General features: G+C 40.4%; 1 protein-coding gene across 1 annotated transcript in view; it reads left to right on the top strand.

The window, feature by feature from the left end:
* The first annotated feature begins 6,217 nt into the window (after positions 1 to 6,217).
* The window catches only part of LOC126092027 (helicase MOV-10-like), a 375,996-nt gene continuing 362,170 nt past the window's right edge, over positions 6,218 to 20,043 (top strand). The window contains exon 1 of the mRNA XM_049907422.1: positions 6,218 to 6,351. The gene's annotated coding sequence lies outside the window, so the exon portion shown is untranslated. The remainder of the gene's footprint in view (positions 6,352 to 20,043) is intronic.

The following is a 20,043-nucleotide window of genomic DNA, read 5'->3' on the forward strand; positions in this document are numbered from 1 at the left end:
AAACACTGGTGCGACCTGCGCAATTTTCCGATCTGTAGGTACAGATCTATCGGTGAGCGAGCGGTTGTATATAATTGCTAAGTAGGGAGCAATTGTATCAGCGTAATCTGAAAGGAACCTAATCGGTATACAATCTTGACCTGAAGACTTACCCGTATCAAGCGATTTGAGTTGCTTCGCAACCCCTAAGGTATCTACTTCTAAGAAAGGCTTTTAGCGGCGAGAACGTTTAACGTTTCTGATATGTATGTCGACAGCAGGACTTCACGATTTCCAGGAAGGGAACATGTGATGTCTCGTTAGGACCACCAGGAAGAATGCAGTCGGTGTTATTCTGGGCTATTTTATAAACAGGTCCTGTTAGGACAAGAATTTTCATGCAGACAAGCTGAAACATCACAAAAGCTCCTACAAAAGCGACCATTAACTATTTCTGCGCCACTTTAAGATTTCCGAGAGGAAGACTTGGCTCTCATTTATATAGACATGTGACACCAGTATAACACTGACAACTTTTTAGCCGTGCCTGCGAGTGTGAGCCACTATGCATACATCTCACTGAGGGTGATACGCTATGCAAACATCTCAGCTCTGGACCCGCAGCTATGCAGTATTGCCCCAGCAACGGTGCCTAGTTGAATACGTATTTCGACAGGTATTTCTCAGGTGTCATGTATGAAAGAGATGCCGCTACCTCATCCTTGCGGGACCCGAACCGACCCCTGTCCGTGGTTCGGCAGCTGACGGCTGTGTCGTCACTTTGCGGGGGCAGCCGGAGCATACCAACACCTGGGAGCGCGTCCGGTGGATTCCTGTGCAGTCCAGTGGACAGAGGGCGGTGGGCGGTGCATGCTTTGCGATCGAAAGATTTTTAACTGTATAATTACGTGTTATGTGTGTTTCATGACAGTATTCCTTGCACGATTGGAATAAAAAAGAAAAGTGATCGATTTAATTACTTCTTACAAGACATGTATCTTTCCAAACAGCAGAGGATGATGAGCATGAGAATTCCAACCCCTGCAACTGATCTTTTTATATATAAAAAATATACCCTTGAATTTCCATTTGTGAGACCCTTCCTCTCCACTATAGAGCAGCCAATTTCCGCAGAGGAGGGGAAGGGGAGAGGGGAGGGGGAGAGGAGAGTGGGGGCAAGAAGGGGCAATGGGGTGGTGGGGACAGGGCAGTATCGATTTTCTGAAAAATTCTTCAACTAAATAAATAAACTATATTCTATACACTGCATCGAATCCCTGTAAGTTGTTTAGATAATCGTTATTCCACACCTTGTCTAAATTGTTTAAACAATAATCCATTCACTGCAATCAACTTCTGGCAACTTCTTTAACTAAATAACTAAACTATATTCCATGCACTGCCATAAATAATTAAACAATATTCTATACATTGTATAAATTGTTTAAACAATATTCCATACACTACAATCGAATTCCCTCCTAACGACCGATCAAAAAATGGTTCATTGGCTCTGAGCACTATGGGACTTAACATCTGAGGAACTTGGAACTAATTAAACCTAACTAACCTAAGGACATTCCACACATCCATGCCCGAGGCAGGATTTGAACCTGCGACCATAGCGGTCGCTCGGTTCCAGACTGGAGCGCCTTGAACTGCACGGCCACTCCAGCCAGAAATGACTGACCAACTGAGTCTTTTTCCCGCCAATTTCCAGGAGGGATGGTGGGGTGGGAGTGTGATCGCCAGGGAGGTGGAGGTTTATTAATTGATCAATTTAATTAAATAGTCAACCAGATTGATAAGAGTGACAGGGGCTATTCCAATAACTCAGACCTGAAAGGGTACCTGTAGCAGTGCGGGGGATGGGATGGGTTTGAGGTTTTCTGAGACTGGGGGGAAGGGGGCAGGTGAACAATAGGTTAAGGACCTGTCAATCAAATGGATGGGTCCTTTTAGCAGAACAATAGGTTAAGTACCTGTCAATCAAAGGAGACCGATAGGTTTAACCCTGAGTGCATACCTGCCCCTGATGTAGGCAACCTCCACTAACAAAACGTGCTTACACTCTCTTTGTCCCACTACCGTTCTTTTGCTTTTTGTGTGGTCTTTTATGGAATTCTTCCTATGTGTTTTCTTGTTGTCTTTCTCATTCCAGATTTATATTCGATTCTACGATATTTTTCATGTCAAACTCCTCTATGTGTGTTCTTTTCTGATGGATTTTCTTCTTCGTAAATTTGATTTTGATTCGAGTTTGATAGAGGTCCGAATCGACGTTCGCACCTCCGCGTACTTGAATGTCGTGGAACTCTTTCTGGAGTTGGTAGGAAAACGTTACATATCTGTTGCGAATTCTCCCATTTGTTGTATAGGTGATCTCCATATTTTCTGTTATCTCAGGTATTTCCTGAGGGTGATTGACATAATCTTCAGGTTGTTCTCCTGGCATAATTCGGTGACTCTCGCGCCATTTTTGTTTGTATATTTGTGTGGGGGTATTTTCCCGCAGTTCTCTGGTGGCATTTTTCCTGTCGATTTGGTGCCAAAATCACCAAGTAAAATTTTTATGTCGTCTTTGGGATCTTGGTTATCATTCTGTCTCATGTGGCCCAGAATTTCTCTGTTGATTTGGGGCCTTTTTTGTTGTCTCCATTCGTGGTGAGTGTACTTTCATCATTGTGTATTTCTTGTTTGCGCACAGTAGATGCGTTGTCATTAGTCTGTTGTTTATGGGGGTGACTTCTCTGATTGCATTGATCATGTTCTTGTGTACCATGAAGGCCATACCCAGAAATGGGGCACTCCTGGCAACTCATTTTTCGCTCTTGGTCTTAAGAATACGGTAGTTTCCGTAATTTATTGTGCCTTCGCCTCTGAGCACTATGGGAGTTAACATCAGAGGTCATCAGTCCCCTAGAACTTAGAATTACTTAAACCTAACTAGCCTAAGGACATCACACACACCCATGCCCGAGGCAGGATTCGAACCTGCGACCGTAGCGGTCGCGCGGTTCCAGACTGTAGCGCCTAGAACCGCTCGGCCACTCCGGCCGGCAAGCAACTATCCTTATATTTTGTTTATCGATCTCTAATGCCCGCTGTGCAGTTTTCCTAGTTGGATCAGGGCGTTTATGTTGCAGGTTTGAAGAAATGTAAAAGTTTTGGGTAGAATTTTGACAGAGGACTCCTACTTTCTCTGTGGTCGTGTAAGTCCAGGTTACCTAGAATGCGCATTGCTGGCTGTCGTCTGTAGACGTGTGGATTACTCACAAGCTGGGTTGTGGTTGTTATTCCTCCACGAGTCATGTGTGTGTTGCCACATGCAACGGTCTTGAAATCGGGAGATAGAAACTCAAAAAGCGGGAGATAGCAATAGATACTAGACAGTCTATTCTCCATGCTACTGATCCACTAATTTATGTCAATAAATACAACATATACGCAAAACTCACACTAAATTAGGAAATTACTGTTACAGTGGTTTCGCAAATAGTGTATCTATAATTATCGCCCTTTTTACTATGTTTTAGCTTCACTTTCCCACACACCTTTGTAGTTTTAAGAATTCTTTTCTTTTTCCAAGCTCCAGGTGCACTCATTTCAGCGTTTAACTTCCCTGAAATCAAAATACGGGGTGTTCAAAAAGTCTTCTCCACAGTGCCGTATGATTGTTAGCCGCGCGTGTCGTAAGATTGTGGGTCCCATATTTTTCAACGAATCAATTAACGCACAACGATACTGCAGTGATGTTCTGTTCCCACTCATAGGAGAACTTGTGTTAAGTGAAATACTGAACGGTTATTTTCAACAAGATGGTACAACCGCGCATACAGCTCGCGTCTCAATGTCACTGCTTGCTGATGTTTTTGGTGATCGCATAATTTCACAGGGACTTTGGCCTCCACGATCACCTAACCTAACACCACCTGACTTTTTCTTCTGGGGTGCAACGAAAGCAACTGTCCATAAAAACCGTTCAAAATCCATCGATGAACTGAAAACTGCAATATCCACTTTCACTGCTTCTGTTACAGAAGAAATGTTACAGCTTGTGTTTGGAAACATGATTAGACTAATTGAATTGTGTATTTAACAACAGGGGGGACACTTTCTACATTTAATGTGAAAATTTGTAAGTAAAATTCACTGCGGCATACGGCTCGCGCGGGTAACAATCATACGACATTGCGGAGAGACTTTTTGAACACCCCGTATTTCAAACCTTTGCACATTAACTGAAGTGCTGGAAATATACACCGGGTACAAGTAACAGCGAACTGATGCATTTATCTTTAGCAGTGAAATGCCCTAAACCAATAATTGTTGGCAGCATGCACCGCTATATCGTATTACACTTCATTCATACCATTCCAGTAACTCAAGGCAGTTGACACCATGTGACACATCTTACCAACGCAACTACTCTGTAGTACTTTGACACCATAGTTTTGCAAGTACGTTGGTTATTATTACCCAAGTTTTTCACAAAATTTTAGCTACAAGAATACATATACCATGTGAACTGCATTACTGTCTTTGAATGAATAACGAAGCGGCTACTGCAGACGTATTTTGACAACATTATATGCAAATAAATGATAACTGTTCTATTTCTAGCTGAGACTGTTATGAGTCATTGCAGTGTACTACAGGAATCTTTCTAGCTTTTCGTAGTCAGGCGTCGGTGGGTTATCGTTTCACAGGCACATATTGTGAACAAACAAACAGAAGTTGTAAATAACATCCATGCGAGGAATAAACTCAAAAGTACCTTGACTCAGGACTTGTAACTAATATGAGAAAAGTCTCTGTGAGGAAGAGTTCAGAGAAGGGATGTCCAAAACTTAATTATATCCCAATAAATAAAGACATCTGCCAAAAGGAAAGTTACTTTGAAGGAACAGACACAAATGTGATAAAAACAGAAGATTTCCCGTATTATTTGCTTTTTAGCAGCAGTGCAGCGTATTTTTTAAAAAACAGGAAATCTCCTGCAAGAACAGTAGATCTGACAACACTTGCCATGGTTGCTTGTAATCTTGTTGGTCCAGTGTTTACTCCAGTAAATTAGAAACAGGATAGATATATGGGGTGTAAGATGTAGGGGCTATATGGTGTCTACACTTCACCTGAAACAGTGTTGTGAAGACTGTAGTTTATAGCGACGATAATATTACTGGTAAATAAAATTCTGGTGAGATGCCATAAAGCCCATTTGCACGAGTGACTTTCTTGTCTCAGTCGACTACTTGTGGCGAGTGAATCTACTGCTGTGCATCTACCGTTTTATTCTTGTAGGCCCTACTGAGTCTCGCCTATCACGAATTGTCTTTTTAGTTGACACGTCAGTGACAAAAATTGTGTGCGTTGTGAGAGATGTCTGTTCGCAGTTTGGCGAAAGTGAGTTTATGAGGGACAATCATGTATACGAAAAAATCGGAATATAGTAACAGCATGCAGGAACAAGCGGAAAGAATAAAAGTTTGAGCAAAATAAACGGTAACTTACGTATTTAAAAAACGTCATTAAACATAAAGGTAATACGGAAAGGGTTGAAGGAAAGTGGTATTTGCCGTGCAGAGTCAATATTATACGTCTGTCACTAGGAAGCACAGGGACATAAAGAAAAAAAATTATGTTTTAGGCATCTTTCAATCGCGTTGCTAAGCGAAAGATCGCGAAAAGCCAATAGTTTGGATGCGATTGTTACAAATATCTCTTATCTAGTCATACAGTGTCTGACTGTCCATATCACGTGTTCAAGGTCAGTTGTTTTTTGTAATTGTGGTTTGTTACTCAATGACTGTTTCTGTCATTGAACGACGAGAAAGCGAGGAGCGTAGGTAATTGAGTTAATAATCAAATAAAAAGACACATTTTGTGATCTGCGCAGATTACAATAGTACGGTTTTGATGTTGTGGGCACCGAAAAATAAGTAAAAATTCTCTGTCTCGCAGTTTTTTGGGAGATGTCACCAATGAAATCACGGAAAATACTGCACACAGGGTAACCAACGACAGCTAGCAAAGTTTTCTATTTTCCTCCAAGTTTAAAAAATATGTTATTAAGAAGTATACCTAATACGCTAGAGAAAATTTACGAAATAGTTATTAAACACACGAGGGTATTATATATTTGACAAATCAAGCAAACTTCACCGTCGTTTATTGAAAACGCTTATGCAGTTCTCGTTGTATAGTTGGTATCTCTGTTCACTAGTTCGAGAGTAGCGTAATATCTTTGTTATCCGCGTGAACATCAACGGAGTCAGTTGCGACGTGAGAGCAGGTGGTGTACGTTTGTGGGTGATGGCATGTGTTGACAGTGTTTTGTGCTGGATCCACATACTGAAATACAAAAGCACGGTATGTTATAACAATAGCTTTCTTTGACAAGTCAGTCTTTTTAGTACAGATTGTACGTAACGATCATGGGTATTGAATAGAAAACATTAGTTACGTTTTGCGAATTTCAGCATTGGAATCATTTATACGTAGTATATGGCTAAATATGTAGGCATCCGTATAGCGTAGTTAGGTAAATCCACCGGAAAGTCAGAGTTGGTAGAGTTTTATGTTATTTAAACTGTTGTCAAAACATTAAGAGTATCGTTTCCACAAAATAGTGTTGCTTAATGTGTCTGAAATGTTAAATAACACCTGCAGTTATGTGATTGAAGTTTACATTTTTTTGTAAATTGAAATTTATTAGTCTCTTGATGTACATAATTTGATTCACGTGCAGGAAGCACCCTAAAACTTTGTAGTGAAACTTCGCTGTAAACAGAACAACTGAGGATAATACAAACACCCTAATAATGCAGTTCAGTCATAGAAAAAAAATATTATGTTAACTGTGATGTCGCCCAAATTCAGTCCTGTCACTAATCGGGTCTGTTACCCGATGAGAGCGACTAACTGTCTCCATTTTATGTTTATATGCGCTTACTGCTGAAGAAAGAATTATTTCGGTGTCAGTTGTACATAAATCTAAAGTTCTGTCTGCGCGCATCCACACTATTAAAAATATCTTAATGCTTACGTTACTGATCTGGATTTCGCATTCTACAAGGTTTGTTATTTAGAAAATAAAATTTAGATACAGAGTACACCCCGTCAATTCGGCAGGCTGGCATTTTTCCTCTCTTCACATATTTCTTGTTCGTAATTGTTTTTGCAATTTGCATATGACTCCAGGGTACATGTTTACAATAGGGAGTTACAGCAGTTTTAAGCATAATTGTGGGCCTTTTTTCCCTGTAAAATGCCGATCCGCGTTTCATTGTTTAACGAATATACCGCAAGTGCAGCATCTCATTCTGTGTAGTACAGATGAATAATAGATAATAAAGACAAGGAATGAATTAGATAATTCTCTAAGTTTCTCAGCAAGATTATTCTGAAATGAAGTAAGAAGCACAGATAATATCGAGCGTTAAGAATATGTGAAATATGCTAAAAAATTGAGAAAACAACAGTTAAGCTCCTGTCAGAACTCAGATGTACATTCCGTTTATGTACCAGAAGTGAGTTTGAGAAAGGCCGGAATTTTCTTTCCCTGGACGTGTGGGCTGTTTGACACGGAGCATTGGCTTTGTACAAGAGTGCAGGAGGAAACTGCCGCAGCATTCTTAAATTGTAGATAACGTGCATAAATCTGAATGGCCGGACGGGTGTTTGAATTGCGCTCTCTCCGGGTAAGCTCACATATCGACTATTTTAAATAATGCCCAATCTCGCTAATTCAATTGGCCACAAATCTGCTATTTAATAACGGGACTGGTAGACAGGAAGGCTCTGTAGCCTCATTAAAACCTCATAGGACGCACAGTATATTTGCATTTTATTTAAAAACGGTAATGGAGAACAGATTATTTGGGTGGAGGTGGTCGTTGGCAAAAGGTTGCAGGTGATAGGAAGGAAGATTTTCAAAAATTACTGCTGTGGTAAAATACACCACTACGTGAAAGTCCATGGATAATGAGAAAATCTGGCCAGAGATGATCTGAAATATATGGCTATTAGAAGTCAGATAGCTCTAGTTTTTCATCCAGAAAAATTTTATTCTGTCATAAAAGTGCACCAGAAGGAGTAGAGAGAATATTTAATCTTTCGCTATTATTTGAATGTGATATTTCTTCGTTGCAGCTGATCTTCCATTCACACTGTTATAAGCAAAAGAAAGGGCAATATACTATTCTTTATTTAGTCGTTCATCCATCCATCTGTTGACAAATTTGTGTGGATGTCATTACTATAATTTACATATTATACTACTCACAGCTGGAATAAAGAAGATAAGACAAGAAAGTAGGGATACAGACTTAGATGTATGTACCATTTATCACTGAACTATAAAAGAGTAAAGGAACTAAAAGAACCTGATTCACACAACAGAAACAAAACACGAGACTGCTCAGTTAATATACCTTGGTTTTACATTACATGGTACGATTTACAAACTAGATATGTATCATGTTGCTTAAATATACAGCATGCTGTTTATCTACTTTGTTGCTGGTCAACTTGATTATTTGTAATAAGTTTTTTATTGCATGTAATCTTCGAGTAAAGACTATTTTTTTCTATTTTTTAATGTTGGTGAACATTTTCAGACCATTTTAGTCACACATTTCCTTTGTGGCTTTGATAACTTTTGGCAATTTGTTATACAGGTGACTCCTTAATGGTTTGCCTCTTAGCTTTCTTCATATCCATAAATAAGTACCGCAGACCACAATAACAGGTTTGGTGGTTACGTTTTTCGGGATATGTTGCCAGTGGAATCCCAGAAAATACTACACACATGGTGACCAATTACAGCCAGTGGGAAAAAAGAAACAAACTACTTGTTGGTTTATTGAAATGCATGTAATGCTACATTTTTCCATTTTTCTGTACCTTGTGTGTGCAAAGTACATTGTTCTCAGGCATGAACTGTGATACACAGTCGTTAATAGTTATATCACACAGCATGCTGTACTAATTCTCTTTCCAAATACTCAGAAACTCATCCCATGTAAATATTATCTTGTTGTATTACTCTCTTCATTTAGAGTAGAAGTTAGTACTATTAGTCTTTATATTCAGAATTACCATGTTGTTTGTTGGCCAGTTGCAGACCATCAAAAGCACCCTGTCAGCTTTCCATTCCCATTATTTCTGGTGCTGTGTCTGTAATATTACACAGCTGTCATCAGTAAACAACACTGCTTCATTTTGTGGTCCACAGTAGGATGTCATTAATCTAAATAAGAAACAGTTTGAAACCAAATGCCTTCCCTTGAGGGACTCAAATGTTCATTTATTTATTTGTCTTTATTCATCAAACATAATTTCACAATGATACAGGATTTGTTAAGGTAATACAACACAAATCAATATACTGGGAAATACAACACACAGCATACATAACATGCTTTATGAGGATACGTTGTAGGTAGTCTGTGGGGATAAGGCAGGTGGTCAGCTGTAAACTTGACAAAGGAATCATCCCAGCATTTGCCATAGTGATCTAGGAACACCCAAATCAGGATGAGCCTCCCCGAATATGAGGCCAGTGTTGTAACAGGTGCACAGCTTCATCCAGTCAGTCCATGTTGTATAGTGTTCCTCGATTTACACACAATTTGTTTCAGGTAACTTAAAGTATGAAACACAGTTTCAGTCTTTATTGCCGCAGATACTGAAGGCACCCACTGATGACTCCTGGACTGTTTCTGGTTACTTAGAATGTAAAACATAGCTCCAGTCCCTGCTGCTGCACAGACCAAGACACAAACTGCTGACTCTTGGACTGTGAAGGTGCTGCTGTGCACCTTGCATTGGCTCCATTCTCTCAGTGTTAAACTGTGTGCTATTGTCTACCTGAAAAACTAAGCCAACACACATTACTATCCTGCATTCTACATCTTGACACATGATTTCCATATGAAAGCAGTAAACCATAATCAAATGTTGAAATGCAAAAAGGTGATGTAGTTATCCCCCTTCCTCTAAGTAATTTTAGTGTGTAATGTGCGTTACTTATGCTTAAGAACATTTTAGCTGCCTTTTTAAACAGATATGTTTTAATAATCTTTTCTCTTATTTGCCAATTTATTATTCAACTTTATCTCCTAATATAAAATGCTGTTTTCTTTTGTTTTTCTTGGGTAAATATAACTCCAAACTGAATCTTTTTCCATTATTGAGTGTAAAAATATTGGTGCTGTAATTAGTAATAGTACAGATTGATATTCACTTCATGCAGCAAGGATGCCCAGTATTTTAAGTTGCTCTTCACAGTGAATCCAACTACTACTTCCAGTTGTTATCCTTATGGCTCTTTTCTGTAGTTTAAAAACTGTGTCCATGTTTTGTGCCTGTGATCCCCAGGAGACCCAAAGCTAGGACTTGTGTGCTTGAGGATAGTACATCACAACAAGACATTAGCTGTTACAGTCTGATAACATCCTAAGAGTGTAACATTCTGATGACATTCTTTTCGCCAGTAACTAAGAACATTGTATATTTTCTCAAAAGTAAAAGCTTATGTGGATTTGATGGAGTTTTCAATGGAATACTAAAGATTTGTTCCCATATAATAAGCCCTGTGTTGTTTGAAATCATGATGCATCACGAACTCAAGGCATTTCTCCAGAGAGCATGAAATATGCCATTGTCTCATGCTTGTTTAAGAAAGGTGATAGCAGAGATGTAAGTACCTTCCGACCTGTTTTTCAAAATTATTGAGAAGGTGATGCACTCGAGAGTAGCATCTCAGCCGAGCAACAGTAATGTTCACAGTAACTCAAAATTTGGACTGCCGAGAGTTGCTCCACTGAGAATGCTGTTTGCATCTCCCTCATCAAATTTTACAAGCATTAAATAACAAAACAGTGCTGGTTGGTATTTCCCACATCTCATCGAAGGCATTTGACTGAGTGAATTATAATATTCTCATACATAAACTGAGGTCTTATGGGATTGATTGTATAACCAACCACTAGATAATGCCGCATCTGACCATAAGACTGCAGAAAGTTTTACACAGTAATTCAACCAATATAGAATGAGGACACTGGGGAGAAATTGCATATGTGGTTTCCCAATGCTCAATCTTAGATCTGCTATTGTTGTTAAATATATAAATTGGTGTAGTACACACAGGTGTGCGTAACTCACTATTGTTGCTATATGTATTCTTGGATCTTCAGTATCATCTTCAAAAAGAACTAATGCTGCTCATTATATTTATTTTGTGTGTGTGTGTGTGTGTGTGTGTGTGTGTGTGTGTGTGTGTGTGTGTGTCAATCATCCAGCTAATATACAATGAGCAGCATTAGTTCTTTATGAGGATGATATTGAAGATCCAAGAATACGTATAGCAACAATAGTGAGTTATGCACATCTGTGTGTACTACACCAATTATAAGTGTAACACATAGTGAGGAAATAATAGCCTGAAAACTTAAAATTCTTAGGTGTCCATATTGATGGGAATTTAAGCTGCAAAAAGCACATTTTGGAACTCTTAAAACAGCTTAGTTCAGCCACATTTTCACATAGAATCATTTCAAATCTTGGGGAGGCGCAGATCAGTAAGTTGATGTATTTTGCATATTTTCATTCAGTAATTTTATGGGGTAACTCATCTTTAAGAAAGAAAGGTCCTCGTTGCTCAAAAAACATGGTGTAAGAATATTGTGGTGCTCACCTACTATCACTTGCAGACGTCTCAGTTACACACTTTGACTGCTGCTTCACAATACATTTACTCCCTCCTGAAGTTTATTGTGAATAAACCACTGCTGTTCAAAAAAAAAAAAACAATGACATACATAATTATATCAAAAGTGGAAAATGATGTTCATTGCACCAAATTAATGTTTCTTGAACACAAAAGGTGTAAAACTGTTGAAGTTTCTCCTCAACAACCCCTTTGTTTTGTAGAATTAATTCTATTATCGTAATCTGTAAAAATTGGTGGCTACTCATATCAGTATGTCTTTTTTCAAGTGACATGATCGTCATACAAGCATATTTACAAAGTAGTTTGTGATGTGAATATAAAATGATTTATTCCACATAATTAAGACTTATTATGCAAATGGTCCATGGAACATGAAACTAATTTCATATATTTGTTCCATGTTACCTGACAGTGTTCATCCCTAAACACTTTGTGTGTGTCACGCAATCTATAGATTTATCATTAATGTGGCTGAGTTTTTTCCCTCTCTTTATGCTGAAGTACACATGGTTTTTCTTTATGTTTAATGTTAATTTGGTACATACTGACCATTTGTAAACTTTGTTGAGGGTTTCATTTGCTTTCTATAATAGCACTTTTAATATTTCATCAGTGGCTATGATGATGCTGTCATCAGCTAAGGGAACTTTTCCTCCGTGTGGTATAGTATCTGGAAAGTAAATGACATTATTAAGAATGGTATTGGACCCAACACACCACATTGAGGAACACCAGTGTTTATGTGGTTCTTGAGTGACAGTTGCTCTACCAAAAATTTAGGCTAGTATCAGCAGAGGCGTGGATTATTCCATCTTTTATGCACTGTTTCCCAGGTAAGACTGGAAGCACTCTTCCGTTATTCCTCTTGTACTTAGCACTTCCAACTTGTTCAGTAGTATTTCATGGTTAAGTGTCAAAAGCCTTAGACAATCTAAAACGCTTGCAACACAGCCCTCTCTAACAAAAGCTTCAAGTACCACTTTCGTGAACTCTCCAGTGGTATACGTTGTACTTCTCCCACTTTTCAACCCACAGTGCACTTCGTTGAAGAGGTTTTCTGTACTCGTATAACTTAAGTCTCTGTTTCACAATTTCTTCAGTTTTGAGAATGAAGAGAGCAGTTATATTATCCTGTAGTTTTTGTTGCTTTCCACATTACCTCCTTTTAGTAAGGGCATCACTCATGCATGCTTTAGGTATTCTGGGAAAACACGTGAAATAAAGGACTCATTTTATTTATTAATGGGGCTTTTATGCCATCTATGTATACCTTCAGAACAGAGACAGGAACCTTATCCACACCACTGACTACTTACTTTTTAATTTTTATACTGTCTTCCTAAATTCATGCTCTGTTGTAGGAATGATCATCATTGTGTTCACTTTGTGTAAGTCATTGTGGGTGCATCATGTGTTGTAGGAAGATTTTTCTGCAGCTCCCCTGGAATACCAGAGAAATAAACATTTATATAATTTGCTAATTCCTGAGGACTTTTTATTATTCTATCCCTATCTTTGATTTGTATGATGCTATACTTGTCCGCCGTTTCCAGTTTTTTGTTTTATAACATCCCACAAGGCTTCACTTTTTATTTTCTGTACTATATATTAATTTGTCATTGAATTTTTTTTTTTTTTTGTACCTGTGACAGTACTCGTGGAACAGTGGACTACTGTTCTGCTTTTGTAAAGAACTAAAACCTTTATAATACCCACAGTTAATCCATCTATTTTCTGTAACTGCAGTAGAAATAGCTATTTTTGAAAATATCTCATCAATAATTAATTTAAACACTGTGCAGAATCTAGAGTACTTAGCATCTACACTGCTTTCCGTATGCATATCACAGGTTTGATTTGCCAATGCTCAAGAACGAGTATTTATTTTATGATCTGAGAAAGTCCTTTTGTAGGCCTATGATTTAACTGTTTTCACCGAGCTTATCTCTAGCTCTGTTTTATAACAATATTGATCCAAAATCCTAAAATCTCTGACAAATACTTGACAGTTTTCTGTGTCAGTATCCATAAGTACATGATCTCAAATTCAGGCTGAATTTTTGAAACCCTTGAAGCAGTGTTCACCAATTTGGCCATGTCATAAGTATTCAAAATGTTTATGAAGTTGTTGCTAATTCCATCCTCAGCCTGTGTTAATGTTAATGTTTCCATTAGTTTTGTGCCCGAGACTCTTTATAAAGTGCTCCAGATAATTTGTTGATGAAAGTGTCCACATTACCAATAGGTGACCAGTAAACATACAGATTGAATAAATTATTATAGGCCTCTATCTTTGTTACTTAAAAGGCTGCCAATTCAAAATGTTTATCTACATTAGTTTTGGTCAGATTTTCTCTAGCTTTAAAATGTTTTCCAATGCTCTTAGGGGTACATGATCCCCCACCCTCTAAGGTAGTTCCACAGTAGCAACTTGTACATTTGTATGATTATAGCACTATATGCTGCAATTTATTTTTTATACAGCAGCATTCTGTAATCACTCTATAATGTGTGCTACCGAGCTGCTCCAAGACAGCAATTTATGTTCAAGCTAGTATATTTTATTTTTGATGAATTAACAGATAATTCTGGGAAATTTTCTGTGGTGCTTGTGCTCCCCATTAAGGCATATTCTACTTCCCACGTACACAGTGTAAAAGTCTTTAAGGTGGTTGAGATACTTTTTAAGAGAGGGAAGCTTGTTTCAAGACCTATTTCTCCTACCCATGACAACAGGTATTTGACCATGTGTGGTCCCACACCCACCCAGTATAGTCTCACTAATAAACTCCACCAATCTCCCCTTCCGAAACGTGTTGAGGTGCACACCATGCCAGGGAAGGCCCATTTGCTGATACTCCTCACCAACACCAGCTTGTTGTGCGCCCAGCCAGCAGTCGTTGGCGCAACCTCCAGTATTGCATTGACAAGTGTTACAGCACTGCCAAGATGAGGCTAGTCATGTTGTCAGAACAGCTGTACCTTGTTCACATTGATGCCACCACTTAAAGCCAATTTATCTGGTCACCACTTGTTGTATGCCTTGTCCCTGACTGTTTTTACACAAAGGCCCTAAGCCCCAATCACTTGCTCTAGACCAGCACTCGGCTTGAAAATGCTGGTGATCTGATACTCCTCCCCTAACTTCTCCAGTAAATTAGGTCCTCCATCTCCACCATGATTTCTACCTATCAGTTGTACTCTCTTCATCTTAACATTAGTATTCTTTCTAATCACAGGCAGTCTGTCACAAATATTGTATTCCTGCAGCATCTTGAGGCTCCTTTCCCCACAACCGTGTTGCTGGTAGACACAACAAAACTGAAAGACCATTTCCTCTCCCTGCTTTCTCTCATATCAACTGCCATTTCCCAACAACCCCCATTGCCCTTTCCTCATCCTTAGCAACTCCCTCCTAGCTTGACTCAACTGCGCCTGAAGGGCATAAATCTTCCTTTTCTGCTCCTTTATTAACCTACTGCTGCTACATATTTTGCAGTTCAGGCAGAGGGCCTCAGTGATCTCCTCAGACCACCCCCCCCCCCCCCACCCACCCACCCCACCCCCACCCTGATGAGACTATTTACTGCAGCTACCACAATGCATCCCACTACTCCCTTTCCTAAGACAGCTCCTACACTTTCCACTATCTATAGCAAAGAAAAAAGGCTGAAATACGAAACAGTAAAGGAATATTATGAAATTTATTACATTTATTTCGCTGTAAACATAATGTAGGCTCTGCTAATGTGTGAAGTTTGTTATTACCACAAGTTCAGTAACACCATATATAAGGTTCTGAAAGGTCAGACAGATGTAAACAACTGTTTGTAGATGTCACACCTTATAGCAATTTAAAACAATTCACAATATTTCAGAGATGTAGGTAGTACAGATAGTTCGAATCTTCCCTTCTGTGATAGGAATACCTACACTTGTGTGCTCACAGGAAAATAAAAAAAATGGAAAGTTGGGATCTCAACAATATTGTGAAAAAAGTAGATTACATCACACTGTGAAGATGATCCATTGAGCTGCAGATAGTTGCAACTCAGCATGTCATCTTTACTGTAAGTAGCAATGTCCTTTCCACAATATTGTTGATACTAGTAGTAAAAGGTGTTTATAAAAATATGTGTAAAGGTACACAATTCATTACAAGTTAGAGCTTAGTATGTAAACAAGTCAAACTCGGATGTATAAAACAGCTATTGGAAATTCAATGTAAGGGCAAACCCACAATGTAATCATACAAAATATACTGCAAAGGTGATCAAAATGTGGAAACAGACAGAAAAAGACTAAAAATTTAATCAAAACTTGTTTTGATGAGCACAATAGTCTAGCTTGCAGCTTGGCTGCCATCTTGCCATATTCTGGATCTGAAAGCTGTTTCACTCTTAAGTTTAGAACATACTGAAATTTGGGAGGTATGTATTCATTGCACTATGTTGTGTATTATCCAAACTATTTATTTACAACCCCCACTCGTCCCTAATTTTCAGTGCCTTACTCTCAATCATTTTGCGATCAGCTGTGTCAGGTGCTTTACTGAGATTTAGGAAATAGCTGTTAAATTTCTCCTTTACCCAGAGCTTCTAAACTACATTTTTAAAATTGGCCTTAGCAGCTTTTGTTCCCTTTTTCATATTTGAAACCCCCCCTCCCACCCCAGAGGGCTCGCTGGTCTTTGGTGGGTTTATGCTTGGCCACCATGAGGTCCCAGTCTATACAGCATCTTTTCCCTTCCAAGCTGCATATCTGTCCTCTTGCTGTTCTTTTTTTCCTTCAATTGGGAAAGATCTCTGGGATGCTTTTGGGAATGTGTTCTGCGTTTTCAGTAGTCATCAGAACAGTCTCTCCAGTGCTTTTCATTCCTTTTTCCTTTCTTCGTTCCCCTTCTCCTATCCTCCCTCGACTTCAGCGATTGAGGTTCCTATTTCTTCTTCCTTCCTGTGTGCTCCTTAAGGCCGGCCTATGCAACTGATGTTTAACAGGTCGGTAACACGTAACTCCCAGCCCCAGGTCGACTGGTAGGGTTCGCACATGCCCCCTGGTACAGGCCAGGCCCAGGGAGGGATGATTGACTGAGCTGCTACCTTCCCAAATTGCCAATTGGTCCCTCAGTCAGGTGTTTGGGGAGTGTGACCCGAGCTGTGAACCATCACCTAAGGTGCGTGCATCCCCCTCTGAGGAGGGCTGCCAGTTGGGTGGAGTGCGCCATCAGAGACGCTGGCAATCGTGGGGGATTTTCTTGCAATGAGCCAATCATCATCTTCACAATTAATGCCTACTACACACAAGTGGAATGAGGCTCATGTTTCAAAGATCCTCCCAGCTGCACCACAGTTCCTCATGGTTTCCTGTACTAAAGACAGTCAGTGCTTCGCTGTGGTAAATCTGTTTATTATACAGAAAGGTGTTGTTGATGAAATTGCCAGCTCTGTGTAATCCTGCTCTCGTTTACGCAGTGGCTCTTTACTTTTGGAAATTACTGCTGATTCTCAAGCACAACAACTGCTAGCAGCTTCGCTCCTCTGTGGCTATCCTGTTCGTGTTGAGGTCCATTGAATGCTGAATTTTTCCCGTGGCGTTATTTACACTAAGCTGCTTGATGGTCTGACTGAGGCAGAAATCCAAATGTACCTCTCTGATCAGGGTGTCACTGCAGTCCATCTGGTGGTGATAAAGGTAGAAGTGTCCTGAATGCCCTCAGGCACTATTTTTTTCACTTTTGATAGAAGTGGTTCTTCCATCAGATATCAAAGCAGGCTCTGAAGTTATCACAGTTTGTCCATACATTCCAAACTCGATGCGCTTCTACCAGTGTCATCATTTCAGCCACACTGGAATGTCCTATCGCCACCTGGCCAAATGTGTAACCTGTGGTAGGGATGCTCTCAAGGGTGATTGTTCACCTGCTTCTCCCCGCTGTATCAGTTGCAGTGGTGACCATGAAGCCTCCTTCCGACATTGTCCCACATATCTCAGTGAGCGGGCCGTCCAGGAGAGCTGGGTGAAGGAAAAAGTGCTTTACCCGGTCACTTGCAAGTTGTTGGCTAGTTAGATACCCTCTGTTTTACCATATGGCACTTACAGTAGCATTCTTGCTACATCTCGCTCCACAAAGAACATGACGATGCAGACAAGTGACCTCAAATTCAGCACCATGGTTGTAAAATCACCCAGTGTCATGGTAGCATCCCCATCCCCTCCACCAGCTGTGCAACAAACCACCAAACTTTCGCCTCACATGGCGAAGTCACCTGCTACACAACCCAACGGCCGAAAAGGACAGAAAGAATATTCCTGTAAAGACATTTCAACTAACAAATATTTGAGTCTTCCTCTGCCAACCGGAAAGTCTCGAAGAACTCAAACAAAGGCAAATGGCCTTCTCTTTTGCTGACTCGGAGATCTTCAGTGGTGTCACCACGTGATACCCTCACCCGGTCGACCTCCTTGTCGCCGGTGCACATCGCCAATCATTTTCGTGCCCAGGGCTGCATAGACAGACAGACAGGGAGAAAGCTGATGCCTGTGTAGATCTCGTGGAGCAGGATCATCCAGCTTCTGCACCCTGTAGCACTGAGTCTTCGAAGGCTGGCGCTTGGTAGCCACCGAGGTGACACCTCTTCATTTTTTCGTCCCTCCCCTTTCCTCATCATGACTACTCCAATGGAACGTATGTGGCCTTAGATCGAACTAAGAGGACTTAAGGCTTCTCTTGGAATTGCTGCATCCAGTTGTTCTCCGCCTCCAGGAAACAAAATTGCATCCTCATGATCACTTTGACTGCTCACATTGCTTTTCTTAACACTTTGGCCTTCCCTGCTCCTGAGGCCGGCACTCCATCTCGTGGGGGAGTCATGTTGCTCATCCAGGATGATGTTTGTAGTCAGACCATCTTTCTGACTACCCATCTTAAAAGCTGTTGCAGTCCACATTTTCCTTCCTCACTTCACCTTTCCTTTTGTATCGTTTACATCCTTCTGTCATTCAGTGTCACCAGACCAGTCTTCTCCAGCTTATTGGTCTACTTCCTTACCCCTTTTTGCTGCTCAATGACTTTAATGCACACCAACCCCTTTGGGGCTCTCCCAGATCCTGTCAGAGGTGCCCTCTTGGCTGCCTTAACACTGAAGCACCCACGTTCCTGTCAGAATCCATGCACACCTATTGCCATTTGGACCTCTCCTTCTGCACTGTCCAGCTTGCCCATTGTCTCGAATGGTCCATTCTCTCTGACATGTACTCGAGCGACAATTTCTTGTGTGCTATCCATATGCTGACTCCTACCGCACCTATATGCACACCCAAATGGTAGCTTTCTAAAGCCAACTGGAGCCTTTACTCCTCCCTGGAATTTCCCCATTTGTGATGACCAGGTAGAATATCTTAACAAACAGTATCCTTACCTCCGCAGAATGCTCAATTCCTTGCATTTCCTCGTTACTGTGCCATATCCTGGTCCCTTGGTGGACTGAGGTGTGTGGCAACACAATTCGCATGCAGAGGCATGCTCTCTGCATTTTTCACCATCACCCTGTGATGCCAACTGTATTTCGTATAAACACTTGCATGCACAGTGTTGTCGTGTTCTTTGAGATAGCAAAAAAGTTAGCTGGATTTCATTTACAGCTTCTTTTAACAGTTCCTCTACCTACTGCATTGTATGTCTCAAACTCCGACAGCTCTCTGGGACCTAAGTCCGTTTCCCAATTTCCAGCCTCACTAGCAGATGGCACCATAGTGGACCCTATTGCTATCTCCAACACCTTCGACTGGAATCAGATTTATCTGCAGCCAGACACTGCTCCAGGACCTGATGAGATCCATTATACCGTGCTTCATCATCTGTGCCCTGAAGCGAAAGGTCAGCTCCTCTCTTGTTTCAGTCAGATTTGGTTTGATGGACAGTACCCCACGACTTGAAAGGAGGCAATCTTAATTCCATTCTGGAAACCAGGTAAGGACCATAGCACTCCTAACAGTTATCGGAGTGTCACCCTTACTAGTTGTATGGGTAAGACTCGTGAACGCATGGTCATCCGCCGCCTCGTCTCGCTGCTAGAGTCCCAAGGTTACCCGAGTCGCTCCCACTGTGGTTTCATGTGCTACCATTCCACTCTTAACAACTTAATTCTACTGGAGACAGCGATACAGGAGTCCTTCTTATGTTGAAACCATTTAGTTTGCGTGGTTTTTGACTTTGAAAAAGCATATGACACTACTTGGAGGTATACATCCTTCACCAACTTCATGAATGAGAACTACGCAGACGCCTGCCGCTTCTGATCCAATCCTTTCTCGAGGACAGGCGT

Source organism: Schistocerca cancellata, chromosome 7 (assembly GCF_023864275.1).
Source record: "Schistocerca cancellata isolate TAMUIC-IGC-003103 chromosome 7, iqSchCanc2.1, whole genome shotgun sequence".
In the NCBI taxonomy this organism is placed as follows: domain Eukaryota; kingdom Metazoa; phylum Arthropoda; class Insecta; order Orthoptera; family Acrididae; genus Schistocerca; species Schistocerca cancellata.